The sequence below is a fragment of the Mchenga conophoros genome, linkage group LG16, assembly GCF_057382185.1.
Source record: "Mchenga conophoros isolate Kocher_MC1m ecotype Shallow Benthic linkage group LG16, M_conophoros_male_GT1.1, whole genome shotgun sequence".
Classification (NCBI taxonomy): Eukaryota; Metazoa; Chordata; class Actinopteri; order Cichliformes; family Cichlidae; genus Mchenga; species Mchenga conophoros.
Genome location: NC_140541.1, coordinates 30,847,387 through 30,871,071, shown reverse-complemented (window position 1 = coordinate 30,871,071; position 23,685 = coordinate 30,847,387).

Sequence of the window (23,685 nt, the reverse complement as noted above, 5' to 3'; positions counted from 1 at the left end):
AGCAGTTGGCTGTCAGCTTCAGCATACTGTTGCTCTCCCCATGGCTGCCATGCTAAGTCTCCAGAGACATGTGAGTCCATGGCCGCTTGGGGCTGTCTTTGACCCCTCCTGCACCCACAGACTTCCCAAGGTGGAGGCAGGCTGACAGGGGCAGGCGGCTGCCTCCTGTCAAAAACACCCCTTAGTGAATATCTGACTGACTAGTGACCTGTGTCCTCCACGTAAAAACTCAACTCAACTAAAACCCCAGTGTTTTAAACAGCCTGATTTTTAAGCTAATGCGTCATTGTGTTAAATTATTATGAATATGATTTCTGACTGGACAAGTTTAATTAGACTGAGTTTAAATGTTTAAACTAGGGGGTAAAATAAATATATTAAGTCCAATATCCACAAGATTAACAGCATTCATTTTGCCATGTCTATTTGATTTACAGCCTATAGAACATAAGAAGTTGTAGAAGGTGTATTTTATTGTGTTATCTAATTAATTGGGAAAGAAAAACCCACAATAATTTAGTGGTGCATTGTTTGTTAGTGTGTGTTAAAATGTATTCAGAATTTGCATTTAGATGATGCTTCATCTGATAAATCATGACACACTGCTCTCCCCTACATTTATATTGCATTTATAGTTAAAAGTATCAGTACTGGTATCAGCAATCCTGGCTTTTTATTTACTTGGTATGGATAGGACTACTGAACTCCCGCTTATAACCTTATAATCAGTAATAAATGTGAGGGCTGTGATCAATAGACATTGTATATTTATTGTCAGACTATAATCAAATCTGCAGTCTCAATCTTTCTCTGACTCTGTGGACATTTACTGCACAGAGTCCAGGAGTCATAGTTTAAATAAAATTCCCCTGTTTGAAATTATTCTCACACTAAAATCGGAAAAATCAGAAGAACCAGAATCTGACTGCAATAATCTAACTATTCACAAAAATAGAGATTCTAATATAAAACTTTGACATAACGAGTATTAAAATATAAAAAATAAAATAGATATGTACATATATGTTTGTGCCATTGCAACCGCCCTGCAACCCTGAAATTCACTGACAAGGATTTATTAGAGTCTAAAAATGTAAAGTTTGAACCTGTTTGACCAAAATTAAAGATCCAGAATTAAAAATCTGTCTTATCTGTTCGATGCATATTTTTATCTTTAATTGCTGTTGGGTTACAGCTGATTAATTTAAAAGTCAAATGTATAATTTGGTTGGATTCCAGATTTCTATATGAAGGAAAATTTAATTTGATTAAATGGTGACTGAGTGGATGACGCTGATTAAAATGACCCTTTTCCCCTTTCCTGTTTTTTTATTTTAAGATAGATAAACGTGAAAGGCATTCATATATATTTTTAGCAATTTATTGTTTTACGGGATAGGAACAGTCAGCAGGAAAGTGGGGGAGAAGAATGAGAAGGCGGACTGGAACACTGGGAAAGATGCTGCTTCGGTCTAGACTCGAGAAGAAGAGCTATGGTGCCTCCTGAAACACATTCATGATTATATTACTAGCAAATTCAAATAGAGGCTCTTTATTTATGCATTGCCATGGCGAATGGCTCTCACAAGCTTTTCTTAAACCAAAATCTCAGAGCTTAACATCTCAGGGTGTGACTTTGTAGCAGATATCTGCCGGCTAGTCAACATTACATGTTCTCATTGTTTGGATATGCCTCCAATGCAGGGCTGTCAAATGTATTTTTACATTTTAGACTTTTAACTGTATTTTCAAAAGTTTTCCTACTGATAAAGACCTCCCTCCATTGTCATTCATTCATTCATACTACACCAAATTAATAAAGTAACATATAACCAATTAAATCACACAAAAGTTTGTTTTTTAAGTTGCTCTAAAGTGAAAAAAATTGGATATTTTCTGCGAATGAACAAAAACTTTCTGTTTCAAATGTTGCAGAATAGTCAGTGAAATGAGAAACCTGAACTTTTTCAATAATTTCTTAGAAGTTGAGCCTATTTGACCAAAATGACATGTATGGTTATAATCGCACTTCTTTAACTCAGTACAAACTGAAGCAGATATACGATAAGGATTGTTTCCGCTTCAGATGTGTGTTGTTGTGAAGTGGGGCTGTAGTCATACAGTTGAAATGAATGACATACCTCCATGTCAGTGCCTTAAACCCAATAATATACGCATGTTTCAGAATCAAGTACACTGTCCTACATACATAACACACTGCCTGGAACTGGTTTTGGTTTTGATACGTGAGAAGAAAGCATAAGCATTCCTTCACTCCTCAGAATCTGGGCTTACTTTGTACCCATACCCCCCACAAAATGTTTTCAGTTGGAGTTAAAAGTATTTTTATTGTATATATGCTCCAGTGTGTGTTACATTAACGCTTGCCGCAGCTTTTCTTCTTCATTTAGTCTTGCATTTGACACCACCATTAGCTGCTCTCGAGCTTTAGCAGACACTTTCGAGGAGATTACATTTTTATTTGGGCAGAAAGTTGAAGAATTCCAGAAATGTCAAAACTGCAATAAACACACCGTCTCGTGACTGATGTACAGAATATAAGCGTGCACATGTGCGATTGAGTAAAAATGAGCAGGCTGTGCTGTAAAATGTATACACAGTGTTGTGAGTTGGACATAAGAAACACTGAAACCTGCCAAGTCATTAAGAAAGAGCAGAATCTGGCTGTGGCTGTCATGTAATGTAACAAATGGATTCCTGTTTTCTGCAGGCTGAAATTTGCCTGTGACAGTTTCTAATAAATTACAAATCCCTCTCTGAAAAGGCTAAATAACATTTACACTGGGTGCAGTTTGTTCTCTGCAGGTCTCTTTTGGCGAAATTGGAAAATAAAGCCTGCTTCTGCTTTGCGTGACCTCACCTTGCATCCCCATCGCGTGATCCTGCAAATGAAAATGAGACACGACAGACTGCCTGTCATTTCCGCCTTTTCATTAATTACACTCGGAAAAGAAAAGTCACAGAAAAGAACCCAGAGAAACAAACTTTTCGTCGGTTGCTTGCTGGCACCCGTCGTTGTTTCTCTTCTTTGAAGTGGCAGCTGATTTGAAAGCGAGTGACCCCAGGTTTTCCTCCCACTCTCATTCTTTCCCTCCAATTTCTCCCATCTGAGCGCTGACTTACTCATCAAGGAGGCTGAAATCAAATTAGCAGCCTCTTAGTCAATCACATGTGGATCTTTGGCTCATTACGATTCTCCCAGAGCTCACCTTCAGCAGAGATATTATTGCTTCTTGCTTTCATTTCATGCTGTCAGCAAACGAGCGCTGAGTGCATCCTAACTTGATTTGCCTGTTCGTATTTACACTTTCCATCACAAAGTGCTCTGACCTAGAAGTCCCCCTGATTTCTCTCGAGTCTTTCTAATGCGCGGTTCTTCGGTTACAACAAAGGTAATAAAAACTCAGTGGGAGGACTTGTTTTCATGAACATATCTCCAAGAGTGTCTCCTCTTGTATTGCTAAACAAACTGACAGAAAGTGCAGCGAGATGAACTTCAGCAGAAGTTGTTCAAGAAATTCAAATCAGCTGTTTTTTTTCTTGGTAAGAAAATCTTTCCTGTATAATATTAGTGTTCTACATCAAAACCAACCAGTTCTTATTTCCACAACTTCTTACTCTTGTTGAGTCAGATCTACCACCAGAGGTGTGTGTCACTAGCTGGTGTATCTAAGATATCCATCTTGGTATTTTTCCTGTGTCATCATAATAATGTTAGTCTAGGATCAACATTGCAACTGGCTAGCTATGTTGCTGTGATGGCACTGCTTTGCAATGTGGGGAAAAATGAAAAAAAAAAATTCATTGTTTATATAAAACTCTCTTCTTGAAGGAATGGTATGTGATTAAGTGATTGCTTTTTTTAATGTATAAAATTTTATAAATATATTATCAAGTTAGCCGTTAGCTAAGTTTAGGTTATTCACATTGGTTTGCTAATGATAGCTTTTTAAAGCATTAGCTAATTTCTTGGCAAATGCTAAATGAATGCTCAGACAACGTCACTAACCAGTTACAATGTTGATCTTGGACCAACATTATTATGATGATGTGGGAACAACACAGAGATATCAGATCGCGCGTCACTACCCAGTTTCGGCCGATTAGTTCTAGTATGTTTGTTCTTCCCCAAGTCATTCCTTTGTCTTCTGCCAACAAAGGAATGACTTTGTTGGCAGTTTTAGGTTCAAACTACGGTTAGTTAGGGTTTACTCCAACATCTGTGTTGAAGAGAAATGCAGACTTTGATTAAAGACAAGCACTGTGGAAGCAGAAATACAAAGTATCAAACTGATTCCTTCTGTTGCCAAACTCTTCATCATCTATGTGTGTGTGTGTGTGTGTGTGTGTGTGTGTGTGTGTGTGTGTGTGTGTGTGTGTGTGTGTGTGTGTGTGTGTGCGTGCGCGCAAAGGTTTAGATGAATAGGAGTGCTTAGACATCCATTCTAATAAAAATAGGATTAATGTAACTTTTACAAAACATAAAGAATTATTATACATCATTTTTCATAAGGAAAAAATCCCAGTAAAAAAAAAAAAAAGAGGGTTCCACCTGTTTCAGTTCTGAGGATCAGATATAATTCAAAAAATTACCTGGTGCTAAACGTTTTTAAATACAAGTTTAGATGAATGACACGTATCGTATATCACTTGCTTGGTTCAAGTTTTCAATGGTTCATCATTTCGCAGCATGCCAGCAGTGTTCAAAAGTCAGATACGGGTCATATCTCATTGCATTAGCTCATCTGTAAACAGGGAAATAGGTTTTTATTGTAAAAGTTGTAGTCTCTGAAAGCCGTCCTTGATCGGCACTGAACAGTCGGACTGCTAAAGCTCCATCTTTGAGTTGAGTGTTCAAAGCTCATTTTTTCAAAACACCAGCTTGTTGGCTGTATGTTCAGAACTCTGCACTAATGTGACCTGCATCTGGATCTGTGCAAGACAAAGTCTTTGCTGTCCCAAAACAGTCTGTCTCTCTGATTGTAGATGCAGACTTTCTTTTCCCATCAAATAGTCTCTTCTAGGGGTTAATTTGTGGGGTCGACCAGTCCTTCAAAAATTGCAGACTATTTTCTGTACACTGGAATGATATATCCTTCAAAATCCCACTCCAGACTCATCAGCATCCACTGACTGTCTCTTTGTGATGGCCTTAGAGGGCAGCTTTTTAAATCTTGGCATCTCAACAGGATGCATTTTGGGCAGCGACAAGAAACAATGTAATTTGGTTGAGAGGGACTGTTGGCAATTTTACAGTGACACAATGATTTGCTAGAATTAATCTGAATTAATACAGACACTGTGATACATCCGTCCTTCCTTCTTAAACCTTTTTTCCCTGAAGGTTTTTGGTGTGGTCTCATTTATTTTCCAACTAGCAGCTACTAAAATAGCTAACCTCATCGCAAATCACACAGAGAACTGAGGCTTTCATGCTTTATTCTGTATCAAAACCATTTTTATGGTGTTGAATCGCACCAACTACAGTCAAAATCAGAAAACAACGTGAACGTGTACCGTATATTTAAAGATTTTATCAGACTGTGCACTATGTGACTGTAATCGGTGGATGATAAAAGTATTCTGGTGCTGCTGACTAACAGTTTTCTTGGTTTTCACCTTTTCTGTTGAGGCTGTCTTAGATCACACCATAACATCCATCCAGACATCAGCCTTTGTTTCCTGCCAAACAGATTAAACAAAAGTCCAAAGTTTCCTCTCAGGGTGAAGCCGCAGCTTAAATTCAGGGAGTGTGAGCTGAAGCCTTTCCACATATACATACAGCCTGCCAGTTATGCCACTAGCAGACAATTTGGCAGCATTACAGAGGCTCACAGAGGAATACTGTGTGTTGTGGCTGCTAATGAGGTGTTAGTCCAGACTCTACCTTGTTGAAAATCTTGTTGGTGAGTGCCTCTTTTGTCATGGCCTCCTTCTAGTCCTGAAATGCATTTCATAAGAGTTTTCACTGCAAGGATGTCGTCCTTTGAGGGGGGATTTCCAGACGCCTAGCTCAGCGCTGACAAGCAGCATGTTTGATCAGAGTTATGGCCACATTCAGCTGCAGTACTCGCATGTAGCCTCTTCAATCAGGAATTGAACTCTCACCTTTATGTGCACTTTCATCCAAGCAGCCAAGCTTGCTGTCAGTAGTGGGTGTTTTTTGGGTGTTTTCATGACACTAGCTGCTGTTTTTAGTAATACTGAGGAGACACTGTAATGCTCAGCTCACACAACACAGTATAGACTTCATTAATGTCTTGTGTCTTGAAACATTGCATCACAAGAGCCTCTCAGACACCTCACAGCGAGCGGTTAGTAGGCTGTGTGATTAATTATCTAACTGTCTTCCCATTTCTGTCCTCTTCGGACTTATTTGCTTTTGGTCCAAAAATACAAACTAATGAGAAAACAAGTACGGTCTCTGATAAATTGCCTGTTAGTGGAAGGTCAGACGAGCCATCTGGAAGACCTGACAGAGCCTGTTCCAGCGGTGGTGGTGGTGGTGTGTGTAGTGTATGACTGCTAATGATAATAATGCTGCCTAACAGCCTCATGGGCACCTTGGGAAATTTTAAAGTGGAGAAAAGGACAGTCTTATGGACAGTCAATATATTTATTTATTCATTTTAATGTCAACTTAGATCTCCATACATATAATTAGATTTCCATTTCCATAAAATGCCACAATTGCTTTTAGTTTTTAGGACAAGCTTTACAAACAGAAGCAAATAGTGCATCTGTTCAGGACTATTTTTAGTTGTAAACTGAAGCAACATTCAGTGCTGTTGGTTCTTCAAAATAAATTTTATTTGTATACTTTGTTTGTACATGAGGCCAATTCACAGTGCTTTGCATAATACATGAACAACAAAAAGCCCGAGAGCTATAAGAAAAATACATTTAAAACCTTTGTTTTTTTACACGGCCAAATAACATAAATCGGATTAATGAAATCAGAACTTAAAACTTAGGACACTAAAAACTGCAGTAAAGAAAGTTGAACATCAAACCAGTATGAAGTGACCATTGATGTGAACCTGTGCTACATACATAAGACCTAAAATGAATGTATATGAACAGGGAACCCATCATGGCCCATAGCAACTGCTAATCACGCTCCACTAACTTGAGCCAGCTGACATTCCCCACCAACTTTCAGGCACACGCCCCTCATCAGGCGTTGAAGCAACGCATTAAAGCATTACAGCTTACAGCATTAAAATCCTGTAAGCTTCTTCAGTTCTAAGGTCAAATGGCAGAGAGTCCCAGATTTAAACCCAGTGGGAGTATCCCCCCAAAGAGGGACAAAAGGACCCCTGATGATCCTCTAATTGGGTCCCAATCAGCCAGGGACCCACACCCATTTTCACACCACGCCATTTGACCTTAGAACTGAAGAAGCTTCTCGGATGAGAAGTGAAACGTCTTCAAGCAACTTAAAGAAGTCCAGACGCTTTTCTTTGCAAGCTCCTTTGACTACGATGACCTGGATGACTGAGAACCTTCACAGATCTACAAGTAATAAATCTAAACTGTGGCCACAGTGCATTGTTTCTACATAAAAGGAAGTCATTGATATTCAGGTAGAAGAAGCCTCCCCCAGTTCTCCAGCCAACACTCGAGTGGTTATTAATTCAGAGTCTGAGGAACAATAATCATAATTGCATCTGATTGTTTGCCTGAGTTGCTTATTTGTATGACTTTGACCAAATGTCATTATCTGCTGCTGCACAAATTCACCAACGGCACCTTCAGCAGGAGCAAAATCTGCAGAAACAATAATCTTCTTTCCTCAGGAGATAAGGTCATAATATCTGTCAAGACGCAACAATTTAATCGTACTGGTTTATCAGCACGGCCATGCCTCAGTGTCCTCTACCGCCATTATCATAAATGAGGCTGTAATGGGAGGTATTAGACAGGAAAATCCTTGACAAAACATCTCCATTAGTACATCTCGCTGTTTGGTTGGTGAAGTGTTCACTGCGATATTTACACTGGAGGTTAAACATATTTCAGGGCAGCTAAAACCTTGCAGGATTTAGTGCAAATGCCTCAAAATAAGTAGATTATTTCCTGACTGACAACCATAAAGAAAGTCATAAAAAAGGGAAACCATAGCAAAGTCACAGGCAGCAATTTCTCCATCACTTCCAATCTCCAGTCACCACTTTTCGATGTGTATTTTCATGTAGAGTCATTTCTAACATTTCTTATTACATTTACCTTTAACGTTTTTGTGCACCATTTCATTTTTGTGGCAACATTTCAAAAAATTTTATGACTAGCTGGAATGAGCCACTACTCTACTCAGTCCTGCCAAACTGCAGTTTAACTTGTGCATCTTACACTGAGTCATGGTTTTGGCTGTCAGTCATATCAATAGATCTGAATTTCTGTTTGGAGACATTATACTCCAAATAAGCAGCTCTCTGGAAGCTACAGTGAAGCCTTGGATGGAAGCTAACACATGGCAGGTTTATTAAACTTGACCGAGATTTTGTGGGAAAGTGCCCTGTGAAGACCCACGAGCCAAGTCAAACTTGAAGTTTACAAATTAGCAACTGTTAATAGTTTTGCTCTAACAGGTACTTATATATACACAGAAGAGGTCAAAATATTTTAAGATTTTGTCTGTAGAATGGGTCGGACACTAAAAGGATTGAACCCTGCTCTAATAGACCCATCCCGTTAATGGTAAATCCCAAAAGTTACATGACCCCTTGTTAGCATGACTTGAAAAAAAGTGGGAAGGAAAAACAACTTTTTAACAGAAAGAAACCTCCAACAGAACCAAGTTCAGAGAGGCAGCCAAAGGCTTTGGTTGAAAGATGACTCATTAGCATAGTGATGCACGAACAAAACCAAAGTCACGATGCTGGTGGGGTTGTAAAGTAGAGCTCGAGGATAGACGTGGATTTTGGATGAGACTTCCTGAACACTGAGGAGGATGAAGTGTTTATGGGGAGGACGACTGCATGTTAATATGACCGGTTGTCAGGGATATTTGAAGAAAAGAGACCAGTAATTGTCTCAAAGGATATGAGAAGAAAGTTCACTGGATAATGTTTGATACTCTGTCAAATAAAAAGTGAGTCACATTTAATGCTTTAAGAATTCAGGTACTTTCCAACCACACACTTGCTCACTGAGGTCAATGTCCTAAACACCAGTCAAATGCAGCGGTTTCTCTTGTTATTTTAAATACCTTTTTCATTGTTCTTTTTTAAACCACAAGTAAATTCTTCTGGACAATTTAATTGTTTTTAACCAATCACACAGTCTTCGTGAAGCTCGATGTTAAGATAAAGACAAAATAGAAACTCAAGTGTCACTTAGGAATCAAAAACCACATGGCTTACAAACCAACACTAATTCTTGCAAGAGCATCTACGTTGATTTTCTCTTGAAGGTTGCAGAAATAAGAGTGTCACAGCTGGACTCATACACACTTCTTCTACATTCTGCACCAACCCCAAAGGAAAAGCCGTCTCAGAGTAAGGCCTGTGGAAGTTGCTCTCTCTTGTTAACCCAGCAGGAGAGTAATAGAAAAGGCTTCTACACAGTGCAATGCTTTTCCCCAAAATAAACTATTCTGTGGTTGTGTGTGTACATTTGTAGCTATAATAAGACTTGTATTCCACACTGTTGTTTGGATCTTATTGTTGTCTGGTACTTCCCAGGCTTCGTGTATGGAACGTGACATATTTTGCACTCTGACCTATTAAAGGTTGTGGTTTGAGGGGGCCTGGTGGGGTTTTCCTTGCATTGAAACCAAAGTAATGTTAAAATGTGACAGCACAGCGGCTCCCTCAAAGGGCAGCCTATAGGCCGAGCAGCACATGATGTGTGTTTCTCCGTGTTTACATGCTGGCTAAACATGGCAAAAGCAAACAACAAATTTAATATTCTTAACATTATGCGTGTTAGTATATGTTGTGACTGCAGCTACAAGTAGCTACAAATATGCTCTGCAGTTAATTGTGTTTGCAGACTCTATTTTAAGATAACAAAGCCTGATTAGGCATTTTAATGAGAGCAATGCCTTTTGGATTGCAGTGGACTCTGTGACAAATCCTATTAACATTCATGATTTAAGAATTAAGTAATGTAAATAACATTTTGAGGTCAGCGTGAGTTCTCGTGAATTGCTTTGAAACAATTGCTGCAAAAAAGAAATTATCCTCAAGGAGAAGGAAAAGCCATTTTTTTTTCAGTTTTTCATTCTAAATAAATGTCTCAGGGTAATTTAAATGAGTATAGCATCAGCAGTGGCAGGTAACAGACCCAAGCCCAGATCAGCTGATGGTAAATCTCACATGGATTTCTGTTTGAATTGCTACCCACCTCCAGCTCCCCCCTTACATGCTGTTCACGGGAGTCATTGTGATGCTGTATTCTACAAGGGGTTCTTCCTGACCCAGAAGAGAGCCATATCAGGTGTCCTATCCATCGCTTTTTGGGTCCGCAACCTAAACCCATATAAGCGGAATGGACAGGAAGCAAAACATTCTAAATGGCTCTTTTTAGTTTGAGGTACCAGTTGCTAAAACTGGTTCCGAGCCAACCCGCTAAATGACTGCAAGTGCTAATATCAATCAATCAGATCCACCATTTCAGCCCTGACAGAATGATGCAAAGTATTCTAACACAAGAACATTCAGACATTGGGATCCTGACATATTCTTGAAAAAAAAAAAAACTTAATGTTGTATTTTTTAACCTGTCTTGAATAGCAGTGAATGCTAATTTGTGTGGGTTCTAAAGCGAATGATTTTTTCACTTTATTTTTAACCACAGCCATACTTGGTTCAAAGAAATGTGGCACTGTTTTTAATGCACTCACCTGGACCTTCCATTCCGTCCATCCATTCTCTTATGGGGCTATGGGGCTGGAACTTATCCCAGCTGTCATAGGGCGAGAGGTGGTGTACGCCCTGGACAGGTCACCTCTCTATTGCAGGGGTAACACATAGAGACAGACAACCATTCACAGCTGGGCAATTTAGAATCATCAGCTAACCAAACCCCACCTGGACATTTGTCCAATAAATTTTGAGCAACGTTCTTTTGTCTTTTCTTACTCACCTGCAATTTCAATCAAGAGGTCCTAATCTCCTCTCTTCCATCTTTTTCTCTATTAACCAGAGGTTAGGGAGTTTTGTCTGTGAAGGTTCTCAGTCATCCAGGTCATCATAGTCAAAGGATCTTGCAAAGAAAAGCGTCTGGACTTCTTTAAGTTGCTTGAAGACGTTTCACCTCTCATCCGAGAAGCTTCTTCAGTTCTAAGGTCAAATGGTGGAGAGTCCCAGATATAAACCTAGTGGGAGTAACCCCCCACAGAGGGACAAAAGAAGTTTTCCTTAGGGAGTTAGGGAGTTTTCCTTTTCTTAACTAGATGTAAGTAACCTTGCCTATGTGATTTAGGGTTTTTAGCCATCTTTTCAAAGATCTTTTTGAAATTTCTTCTTGGCAATAAAAGCACAAATAAACATTCTGATTGGCACACATTGAAAATTGTTAAAAATTTCTCCAGATGTCATTTTTCTTGTTATTTTTCTTCAAAAAAATACGGTTGGGGATTAGAGTTCAGGTTAAGATTCCGACTCACATCACTGGGATAATTTCAGTATTCATATATTGCTTAAGCGTATAGTTGAGTGATAAATTGAAGGAAAACTTGTTGACCCCTCCAGGGATGGGGATGTGGAGACCTTGTTTTGCATTGTTGGGACCTTTATCAGGTATGATTTGAGTCCAGTATGTCAGGACCAACATCACATCACAAACCCAGTATAATAGCAGATAATCATCTGTGATATGTTGTTTTCTGCAAGCAAGTACAGTAAAATCCAATGCAACACCAATACTGTTCCATATTTTGAAAGCTTCATAGGTGGATGGACTAGTACTGCGTATTAAAGCAAATTCAAAGGAAAAAAGCACTGAGATGGATGTAAAATTGCCGGTGATTGTGGATTCGAGTTGTTCATCTAAAAGGCTGAAAGCCATAGTAATACGTTATTACCAAGACATCCTTCAGCTGCACTGCAGAAGACAAATGTTTAACACTATTCAGCATGTTTGGTCACTACGAGACCTCGACAAACTGCAATTTAAGAAAGGACAAAAAACCTGCAATCAAACCGCAAATAAATCACCGGACAGAAAATGTGTGAATAGTTTGGGAAAAATGCATCAAACACAGCCCAAAAAGTCGAACAGTATTATTGGAAGTTGGAAGTCTCGTTCACACCTGTTTTTTATCTTTAACTCTCCTCACAAAAAGCAGCCGACTGCATACATGTGTATTTAATTATGCACGGCAGCAAGCCAGAAAGTTTACGAGTGCAGGTGTTTTATATCTAATAAATGCTCCACATAAACACATTTATTTCCTTTAGCAGAAATATATGTGTATTTACTCCATTCTGCTTGCTCTACCATATCTCAAATTTCACACATAATAACAGCTCAATTGCTTCTTTTCGGTGAGATGTGACAGAGGAGGCTCATTTGGCATGATGTGCTGTTACAAGGCTCATCTTTATCATGTGAAGGTGGTTGGGATTACTGTGCAGATGCCTCATAACAGAGCTCACGCCTGCTCCAGCATCCATCTATGCCAGGCCCAACAGGGGCTCACACACTCATTCACAATAAACATCCATTTACGCATTAAATATGAGGATTATTTCTCTAAACGTGCATTTATTTTTTTTCACCTTTGTGTCTGTAATTGTCTTGAAGATAAAGAAGCGCGGTGAATGATTGTTCTGTTTACCTGAGGCAGTTTGGTCCCACTAAAGTGAGTTCTGAATGACGGATTGCTCTCTTAATCTAAATCTAATGTACATGTGCTCTCCCATTTCAGCTGAAACCATTATTGGAGTCAGTGCAGGTCACAGCCATATATTTGCAGATTATGTTCAGTCTTATACTATTAACTGAATTAAACCTGCAGCGCATCCATATTTCATGAGATGAGTTTAAAAGGACATGAGGCTTCCCATTTTTGATCATTCTCCTCATATAACGATGCACAGGTAGCCAGCAGCATCCACTATTTCCCTTTTATAATATGCATAGGTAAAACTGACCTGTCCTCCCACTCATTGTAGTAACTATAATCAAATAATAAGGGAATGGATAGGTGGTTGGAAATCTTATGATTTTTGTATAGTACTGTAGCTTCCATATTTGGGTTTCTCACACACAGAATGAGCTCTCCTCTCAGCTGTTGAACAGTGGATATGATATTAACATGAACAAATACAAAAATCCTAAAAAAATAAAAGGAAAATGGATCTGCAATAGTTGGGCTTTAACACTTTTGGAGCTTCACCTTGTATCACGATGTAAACACGTTGGACATTTCAACATGGGAGCCGGTGGGGAATGACTAATGCTGGAGCCTTGAGAAGATATTAGAGGAACTGCAGGTTTTGACATTTTATTTTTCAGCCTTGTAAGTTGCTACTTGGTTTCAAGCAACATTTCTTTTAAGCATGACCGGGCTGTAAACTCAAACAGATATTTATTCTTTTAAGTGTGACATCAAAGGTTTTTTAGATCCTATCTTTCCCTCTGTTTGGTTACCTAAACCTGACCAGAAATTGAAAAAAATTAAATAAATAAAAGTCTTTTAGAGCTCTAGGAGGACGTCTTCTCAAACTCAACCCTGAAAATATTTTAGTGTCACAAAAATGAGGCATAAACACTTTCTGGTTTCTCTGAAATGTTTACTGAACGTCTTCTGGAGATGTCCTTATTCAAAATACTTTAAAGAAGATGAGAGTTCAGAACTTTCTCTGCTGTTTGTTTGCTCTCTGTGTGGTTTGCTAGTGCCTTTTTTGCATCCTTCTTGTTGTTGACTTCCCTTTTAATTGCCCCCTGAGCAACTGCCCTGCAAACGCATTTTCGAAGAAGTAACGTGGACGAGGTTTAGTGATTGAAAGATGCTGAGCTTCCCTCGAGCAGAAACATTCGGTAAATCACTGTATCTGCTGTAATTAAGGAATGGAAATGAAGAGGCCTGTATTATTTGTGGTTTTGGCGATACACTTTATGATATGAGTGCAGGATTTGTGTGTGGCCTTAATTTGTAGGTTTTTCAGAAATTCCTCACAGACTGGATTTGATTTCTGGTGCTTGATATGAAATACGAGTTGAATTAAAGCTTTTCATATCTCTCTGCCAATCGCATAGATAGCTTTTAGTGGCCTGAAATAAATGGATGCAACATATAGCACCGCAAAAATTTAGAGAATACACATCCCGCCTTCGGTCCCCAGAGGACAGCAGATGGATTCAAAAAGGATATATTTGTTTTTGTCTCCGAGCAATCAGTGCTTCCTCCACTCCAACAAGACAAACCTCCGGATGAAACGGGGAAAAGCTCAAAGCACATATCTCATTACAGGCTTTTGTTTATGGCTTTGGCTGTCCTGTGAACGGAGCCTCTCAGTGTGTATTGCCTTTGAATCATCCTCTTTGTGTCTGACAAATTCCATGAATTATTTGGATTTCATGGGAGTTACTTAAATAGCTACTTAAATGGGAAATCCAAATCCGTGGAACTGCAGTCCACCTGAGATGACAGCTCATAGAAATGAACACATTTTGTTAATGCTTACTGAAAAACGTTTGAGGCCTAGGGTGCAAGGGAAACACATGAGTTCCGTATTATATTGCTTTTGTGCATTTATTGTAAGACTAAATATTTCCATCTGCAAAAACTGCTGTAATGAGCTGATTTATTTGACTGTTAATGGTGTTTTGACTGTCAATAAACTTTGCAAACAATATCTGTTCCTAATATGTTCATAAAGCTTTTCAACTGTTAGAGGCAATATAAGCAAACAGTGATTTGGTTTCGTGGGCTGATGGACGAAACAGATTAGTGTGTTCTAGTTGGTATGGTATTCTTTCATAATTAGAACCCTTTACTTTTTAAAATTATAATTCTGTGAATTAATTTACCACCTTTAGCACGGTGAGTATCTGGCAGTAGTGTGGTGGTTTGCACTGTCGCCTCACAGGAGACTTTAGGTTCCAACTAAACTCCAGATAGGCATGCTAGGTTAACTGGATATTCTAAAGTGGCTGTAGGTGAATGTGAGCATCGTCTGCAACAGGCTGATGATCTCTCATCCCAAGAAAGCTGGGAGAGGCTTCAGCTCCACTGAGACACCACGGATGGATGGATATTTATTAACTTTTACATAACCAAGAGGTGAAACTCAAGATTAAGACTGTTTTTTCAAAGAGTGTCTTAAGCAATGGCAGGCAGCATTAACCTGAAATATTTTTTGATGGCAGGAGAAACCAGAGCTCCAAGATAACATGCAATCTCCACACGGAAGGGTCCTGCACAGGCTCAAAGCCAGAAGCTGCTTCCAGTGCAGGCGTGTTGTGTTTAGACGATGAACACCAATCATGAAAGTCCATATATAAAATAATTAATCATTAGAAGAAGCGATGCATTATATCAGATGTAGTTACTGGATAATGTCCACTGGGCAGGTTGGCTAATAAACACACCAACGCATTCATAGTTGTCTACAAATTAGATTATTTAATAGACTGGGATTAGGTTGCATTTTATTCACATGCTAAACAAGCTAAGTTTCAGAACCGAGAAGATGTTACCTTTTAAAACACATTTTCTTACGTGCAGTTTGAGTTGTTCTGTCAAAAGAAGCAGATTGAGGTAAAGCAAACAGGTGAAAGTTTTATATAAAGAGGTGGATGTGTACCTCCGAAACCAACCCATGGAGTCAGTCCATAGAACAGCAGCCTGCTGGAATCAGGACATCAGCTGATGTTAGGTACTGTAATTCTCTCTGTGAAAAAGTACTACTCAGAGTTGCAGCATGGCTATGTTGGTTTGTCACTGTCTTTTCACTGTTGGACTTTACTACCGTAACTTTGTTTCAGGCTTAAGCAAAATTTTTATTTTTGAACAGTGAATGATGCAAAGTGTTTTAGCTCCTCCCACTTTAAACTTTCTGTTTGCGAAGTGTAACCAGTCACAAGTAAGTCATCTTAAAATGTGTGAAATGTTGCCGAAAGGACCACATTTGGGATATTCACCCTCTACAATGTTATCCAGATACAACAGAAGAAAAAAAGCTGTGATATATTGTAATTATGTTTTACATTTTTTGCCCCGTTTTAATATGAGCAGCCACCACCACCGGAACCACAGATATATTAGGAGATAAGGAAGATGAGTACTTCATCAGAAAATATTTATTAGTGTAGTTTGGCCACTGGTCAGTTTATCATCAAAAAAGCTGATAATGACCATATATCCATATGGACTGCAGAATAACATAAGGGGCCTTGAAACAGATTGTTTGTGAATGTGAGCATGTGTATCTGTGCCAAACACACCGCAGCAACATTTGTTGTGCTGACATTGCTGCACACATCTCTCCAGAGCTTTCCATCCTCTGTAATTGTACATTCACTTTTTTGGAGGGAATCACTGAATTGTTTAAAGAGACAAAAGAATCCATATAATCAATCTTTAACAATGTGGGAACAGCTCTGGTTTTGTCTCTGAGACAGCAAATGTAAACTCGTTCCTTAAAGAAAAAGGGGGCGCCTTGATGTTGGATATGGATGGAGGCACGCCGCCAAACTCGGCAGCTCGAACAATCACATCGTCCGTGACAGGAATCAGAAAGCTTCTGTCTTCATGGGAATGATCACAGCCGACCTTTCCTTGATGACTTGCACTGTTCAAAAGTGTATTATTTTACCATTCCTGACCAAAACCGCAGACCAAACCTTATGGAATGAAAAGGAAAACAAATGTCAATTTAAGAGATTACTATTTTTATTGTTCTTCATATCATAATGCACATGTGTTTCTCATTAGAAGAGGGACCCAGATTCAGTGGGGGGTAAAAAAAACTTCATTCAAGCAAAAGAGAAAAAGAAGAAGAAGAAGAAATACGGGCTAATGAGATTCCCCTGTTTTCCAGGCTGAAAATGACATTTAAATCAGGTAGCAAAAAGGTAATTGCTCCCCTCTCCCCCCCCTGAGACTCACATCTACTCCCATGTATGCATATGAGAGTGCATGAAACCGCACACATCCACACAGCAGCCTACCCCCTTCACATACAGCCCAGCAGAACACGCTCGCCGGGAGGCCCGACATAATTGTATTAATTGTTAACATAATGATGCATTTATGTTTAATGCTTACCTTCTGGTAATTACCGAGGAGGTACCTTTAGGCCTGGAACCTGTGCCTCCTCCTCTCCCTCTCTCTCTCCTCTCCACTTTTTCATTCTCTTTGTTATAACGGCGCCTGATCTCCTCACAGATTCAAAGACTTTCATCATTTCATCAGTGGTAGCGGTTTCTCTCAGGTGCGCCACGGAAACGTATCATTAAGTTATCACAGATTAATTTGGCTGGTAGAGTTCGATGGCATCCTGTGAAGTTCCTTGTGATGAGGAAGAGCAAATGTGTGCCTTTCATTAGAGTTTGAGGAGACAAAGAGAAAAAGGTGCAGGGATCTGGATGTTTTTAATAAAAGCTCATTAAGGGGACATGTTAATGCTTATGAAATGAAAGCGAGTGAAAGCCGAAAGCACATCTCGTTACTCTAACTTGTTTCAAAGAGTCAGCACAGTGAGTTTGGAGATGGAGTCAGGATGTGTTCAATCTCACTCCTAAATCATGTGGGTGCTACATAGATCTTTGCAGACAGCGGACTACAGTTTGTAGCTGTGTGCTGTCACGAGGGGGGGGCAGAGTCACAAGTGTGTTGATTGAAGCGTTTGGTGCGCCTGGTCTTAGATAGGATTCACACTCATTGCAGGCTTCTTGTGATGTCAAACCAAATTATAGAATTAATCATATCTGCTGCTTCACTTTGCTCAAAGAGTTTAATTTTTAAGTGCAAGCACAGATGTCATCAAATCATGCTCCCCACTAATTGAATTACGTCACATCAAGAAAAAAATGTCTCGAGAGCGAGAATGTGGGAGAAGCTGATGAATAGTCAGTATTTTAAATAGGGACCAAGTTAGCAAGTGGCAGGAATTTCGGCTAAAGCTAACTACTCATCAAAAGTTGGCTAGCTTGATTAGTGGTGATTAGTTATTACTGCTTCGATGATCCCACTAGTACAAAGATATTTTCACAAAGCATGTCCCCTATCGAACATTGAAGAAACAGCCACATGTGAATCCAGGCTGACTCCTAAAACACCTGGCATGGCTGTTTATTGGTAGATGTTAAGCAGAGCTTTGCAAACTGCAAATGTGGAACAAACGACAGGATAAACCTAAATTTGGCTTTGTGCTTGTGCTGTTGGTCCTTAGCTTAATCAGTCATACCTTTGTCAGCAATTTTCGATAGAAAGCGTAACGTTGTGACTGATCATATTTATCTTAATGTAGGAAGACACCAACCTTCATCTTTTCTGCACAACATTCAATTCAGATTTATATATATAGCGCAAAATCACAACAACAGTCGTCTCAAGACACTTTTGTTGTAAGGCGAAGACCGTACAATAATACAGAGAAAATGTAACAATCAGACCTGGCACTTGGCTAAAGTGGGAAGGAAAAGCTCCCTTTTAGCAGGAAGAAACCTCTTGCAAAACCTGGCTCAGGGAGTTGTGGCTATCTGCTGTGACTGTTGGGGGGTCATTCGTTCATATTTCCATTTAATACATACTGTGTGGAGCATACCAGCTAAAATATTTTTGGTGAATTCATTTTATTGTCTACCTACTTATTACCAAATAGGTCAGCATAACTGGCTCTATTACTGTCATGTCTTTACAATATAAAACTCCTTGAGACGACTGTTGTTGTGATTGGATGCTTTAGAAATAATCCATCCATCCATTCGCTACTGCTTATCCTTTTCAGGGTCACGGGGGGTGCTGGAGCCAATCCCAGCTGTCATAGGATGAGAGGCGGGGTACACCCTGGACAGGTCGCCAGTCTGTCACAGGGCTAACACACAAGGACAGACAACCATTCACACTCACATTCACTCGCACATTCACACCTAGTGGCAATTTGGATTATCCAATTAACCTGTCCCCACAAACTGCATGTCTTTGGACGGTGGGAGGAAGCCGGAGTACCCGGAGGGAACCCACGCAGACACGGGGAGAACATGCAAACTCCACACAGAAAGACCCTGGCCTGATGGTGGAATTGAACTCAGGACCTTCTTGCTGTGCAGCAACAGTGCTAACCACCGCGCCACCGTGCTGCTTTAGAAATAATATTGAACTGAACTGAATAACTTTGATTAATTAGTCTAATATCATCATCAAAGCATTCCCATGCTGAGTTATGACTTTTTGTTCCCTCGACGTCCCACCACATATTGCTCCATTCTTGTTTTGCCTTGAAGCCATCATGGAGGCAACAGTAAAGGCTAGCCATGACATGCTATACAAGATTACCGTTATTGATGACTCATCGATCAAACAGCTAGGCCGCAGTAATCAAGCACAACGTCTCCAGGGGCCCCGAGGATCAAGGCCTAAATCATGACTCCCCTGGCAGAGAGGCTGCTCCAAGAGATAAGTGTGTGTGTGTGTGTGTGTGTGTGTGTGTGTGTGTGTGTGTGTGTGTGTGTGTGTGTGTGTGTGTGTGAGTGAGAGAGAGAGAGAGACTCTGTCTTGGAATGAGTTTATAATTACATGAGAACATTTGCTGCTCAGTATTTGTGTGTGATTATTGTGTCTGTGTTGTCAGTATAATGATGTTGCAAAATTCATCACAGCTTTTAGCTCGTAACACGCTGCACGTTTCATCGGTTCACATCCGTTTGCCTAAGCAGGGAAAATCGATTCTTTCAAGGGCAGACGCAGAAACATTCATGTCAGCGTCGGTCTGCTGCTTCTGCATATCAGACCGGACAGCGGCATATTGCATGTTATAGATTTTCAAATGTTATTGATCTGTGATGGAGACTTCCTTACGGGTGAATGTAATGTTGATAAATTGCTGACAGCCAACTGTGGAACCATGCTTGAACATGGAGGAGGAGGGTCAGGTTCAGGACCTACCCTCATATTGAATGCGTAAATTGTGTTTGGGTGAATAGATGTGTGTGTGTGTGTGTGTGTGTGTTGAGAGTAGAGGTAATCTTTCTAAACAATGGCAAGGTAATTACATTTCTCATTGTGCCATCTAAAGCCTGAGAGTTACACACAGACACATACACACACCCACACAAAAGCACACACGTAGTGTTTGTCTGTAATGTTTAGCTCCAGCTTCTCTTTATTCATGTCTATTAACAACAGTAATTTCTGTCCTCAGTCTTTAGAACTACAGAGCTATAGAATCCAAAGTCTTTTGCATCTTTTGCATGTTAGGCACATGATGATAGAGCAGATTATGAGTTTCAGATGATTGAAAGAGAGAGACATGCATGATTATGAAGCTATACAACAGAAAATAAACAAGTTGTCAGAACTGAAAATGGGTTGATATAACCTTGTGCTCTTTGTTGACCACGTTCTTGAATTAAAAAAGGGCAGGACGTACAGCAGGTCATCTACAGGTTTAAAATGGTGCTGTGGTGGTTAGCATTGTTTTTTTAAAGCAATAAGTCCTGGGTTTGAATCTGCCATCTGAATCGGTTCTTTGTATGTCGGGTTCTCCACGTGTGTGTCCTTTTTATTTTCATTGTGTATCCTGCCTCTCCTCCTGAGGCAGCTAGAATATGCTCCATTCCCCACACTGCTCTGAACTGGATAAACTGAAGAAAATGGATGGATGAGTTGTCTGCAGTAATTATATTTGGTGGTATGGCACTGTCTTGAGACCTTCTCATTTTTCCAAACGCATTCATGAAAAGCTCAAACAATCATCCATAACATACTAGCGGAAATATGGTGAGTAGAAACCATGAAATGTCAGGAAAAGTTTCTAGCAGTTGTAGCTGAATTTCAGTCATTCTGCATGCACTGGGAAAGAAGGAATGGATGTCTTTGACTGACATATGGGGATCAATAAATACATAGAAGATTCCCTATGCAACCGAAACCTGGAATATCCAGCAATGGAATCAAGTTACATGTAGACATGAGTTGAGGTGGGAAGAGCAGGAGCAAGAGTCCCAAAAGAAAACAGAGCCGTGACAGTAGATAGGACATCAAGTTAGATCGTTATGGTATGAATTACTGACATATATACTGTCATACAATTTGACTTTATTTCACTATTTGTTCCACAAACCACTCTCAAATGAGACTTTTTCTTGAACTTGCTATGAATTTGCTGAAACCAGAGCCATAGCTCCTTCCTCTTTGGTACTGTATGACCTTCAAGGCTCCAGAAAAAGTGGACTAATTTACACGATTCTTGGTTCTGAAGGTAGGTTGTATGATTTACATTTTGATCACTCTTTCAGTTTAATCATCTGTCAAAATAATAAAAATCTGAAGCCATCCTTACTTCCACTGGGAAGCCTAACCTGAGAAAATGTGGCCCTTGTGGATCTAGAAGTGCATTATGGTTGAAGTGGCACCACTCCGGCACCAGAAAAAGAGTTATTAAAATAATTTCTTCAGTATCTGCTTGGCACACTTGGGTAATTGCCTTTTATTAACCACAGAAGTGCCTGAAACCAAGAGAGCCTTCAGCAGCTTTCAGCTCACAAAAACCCCTCGCATCTCACGAGTATTCTGTTTGTGATGATGATAATTCACCTTGCATCTAGCCTTTACTTCAACATACATTTCACACTTTTTTTCGCCTTGTAATCCTCTGCTTTTCTTCCTGCACTTTCTTTCCTCTCAGAGCTGCTTCCACACTGATTTTCCTCCACTTTCAGTGCTTGTTTCAGTACTTCAACACTAAACCTAAACTTCAGCTTCGAGTAATTTTTGTCTTTCTTTAAAATATTCCATTTCTCAAACAATTACTAGTCCTGCAATTTATCTACCATCATCCGCTGCTGGAATCCCTTTTACAACATGCAATTTGGTTCCCAGGGTTTGAGTTCTGCTCCCACGAATTCCTCCTCTGCACTTCAGCGGCCATCTATCACCCTCTTCAGGAAAAAGTATTTTTTTAGTTTTAAATCTTTTCTTGACATTTGATAACAGTGTGAAAATCAAAGATAAATGGCACAGTCATCCTTTAACTGTACACCACCATCTGCAGCACCATCACTCTCGTTAACGTCCCAGATTCTTCCTGCTTTGGATCCGACAGGCACGACAGCTTACACCGCACCCGCTGCATTAACCTTCCCGCCTGCCAATCGATGCCGCGTCACTGTTAATCTTCATTGCGCATACGTGACCTTTGAGAAACTTCACTGCCCTTGCTCCCGTCTGATTAATAGTAGTCGTGGTAATTGGATGTTAATTGGACAGACTATTGACCAAAGTACAGAGAAACCAGTGAGGGAGCAATTTGATGATGCCGCTAATATTGATAAGCAGGAAGGAGCGAGACAATCACTAGGTGATCGTAACAATTCATCATTGTTATTATTGGTTGTTTGCAGAGCAAACATCGTCTTCCTTCAGAAAAGTCCTTTAACATGCGCCTTGAGAATTAAATCCATTTGTTTCTTTTTCTTCAAATGGGAAGCTGTGGTTGGCATTTGGGTTTATGTTTATTTAAAAGGAAGCTGGTCTTCAACAGCAGGATGTTGTTTTTTACTGTTTCTTTCATTTTTAATTTGCATTACTGGTTTGTTTTGTGCATTGTCTGTTTTCTTGTTTTTAAGCAGGATTACTCAAAAAGTTATGGTTAGATTTGCATGAAAATATTACCAGATATGGAGTTTGTCACAACCTCAATGTTATTAATGTTTGCCAGCCTGATCTGGATCCAGGGATTCGGTTAGCGTGGTGTGAAGGTATTAGCTGCTGAAGAGTTGGAGTTGGAGCAAATTAAAAATGCTTTGTTTTTGCAGTTCCCATCGGAGTTTCTGCCACAGTTTCCTGAGTTAACATGCAGATTGTGAAATAAGCTTTCTCACCTTTGGTTTTTGATTTACTTTTTCTGTCGGCTCCAAAGTGAAATGAAAAATTTTAAAGAAACAGACTCAAATGCTGGTCTTCACCATCCACCACACCACCTGCCTCCTAAAGCCATTTTTTTTCCTTCCTCTGTTCCCTCTGTCCATCAAATATGAGGCTGGGTATCCTCAGCATTAGGAAATCACTCTCAGGCCAGCTAAGGTTTCAGTGAGGACGCTGAACTTAGGATCAGGACAGGAATAATCCAAACCACCCAGCAACATGTCGTTAACTGAACTTATGTTGTGGCTGGATCGTCTCAGTTATTCTCTTAGCTGAAGATCATTCGGTTTTCTTGCCATATGATGGTGTTTGTTTCTGCCCATCAGGGACCCTCAATGTAAACTTCCACTGAAAACAGTTTAACCCTCACCCTCCATCTTTTCTGTGCTAATGTTTTTATTTTAGCCTAACCATATCTCATACATTACACATCATATACAACTAGGTCACATTCAGTAACCAGCCAAACATCCCAGTTATTTATTTCCCATCTTTATGTAGAGCATTGCTATAACTGGATGCAGACAGAGGCTTTCCCAGGCTTGGGTCTCCCTGCAAGTGCTGGTGGTGAGTGAATAGAGAAAGAGAGGTCATGTTGTATGTGCTGCCCCCATGACCCA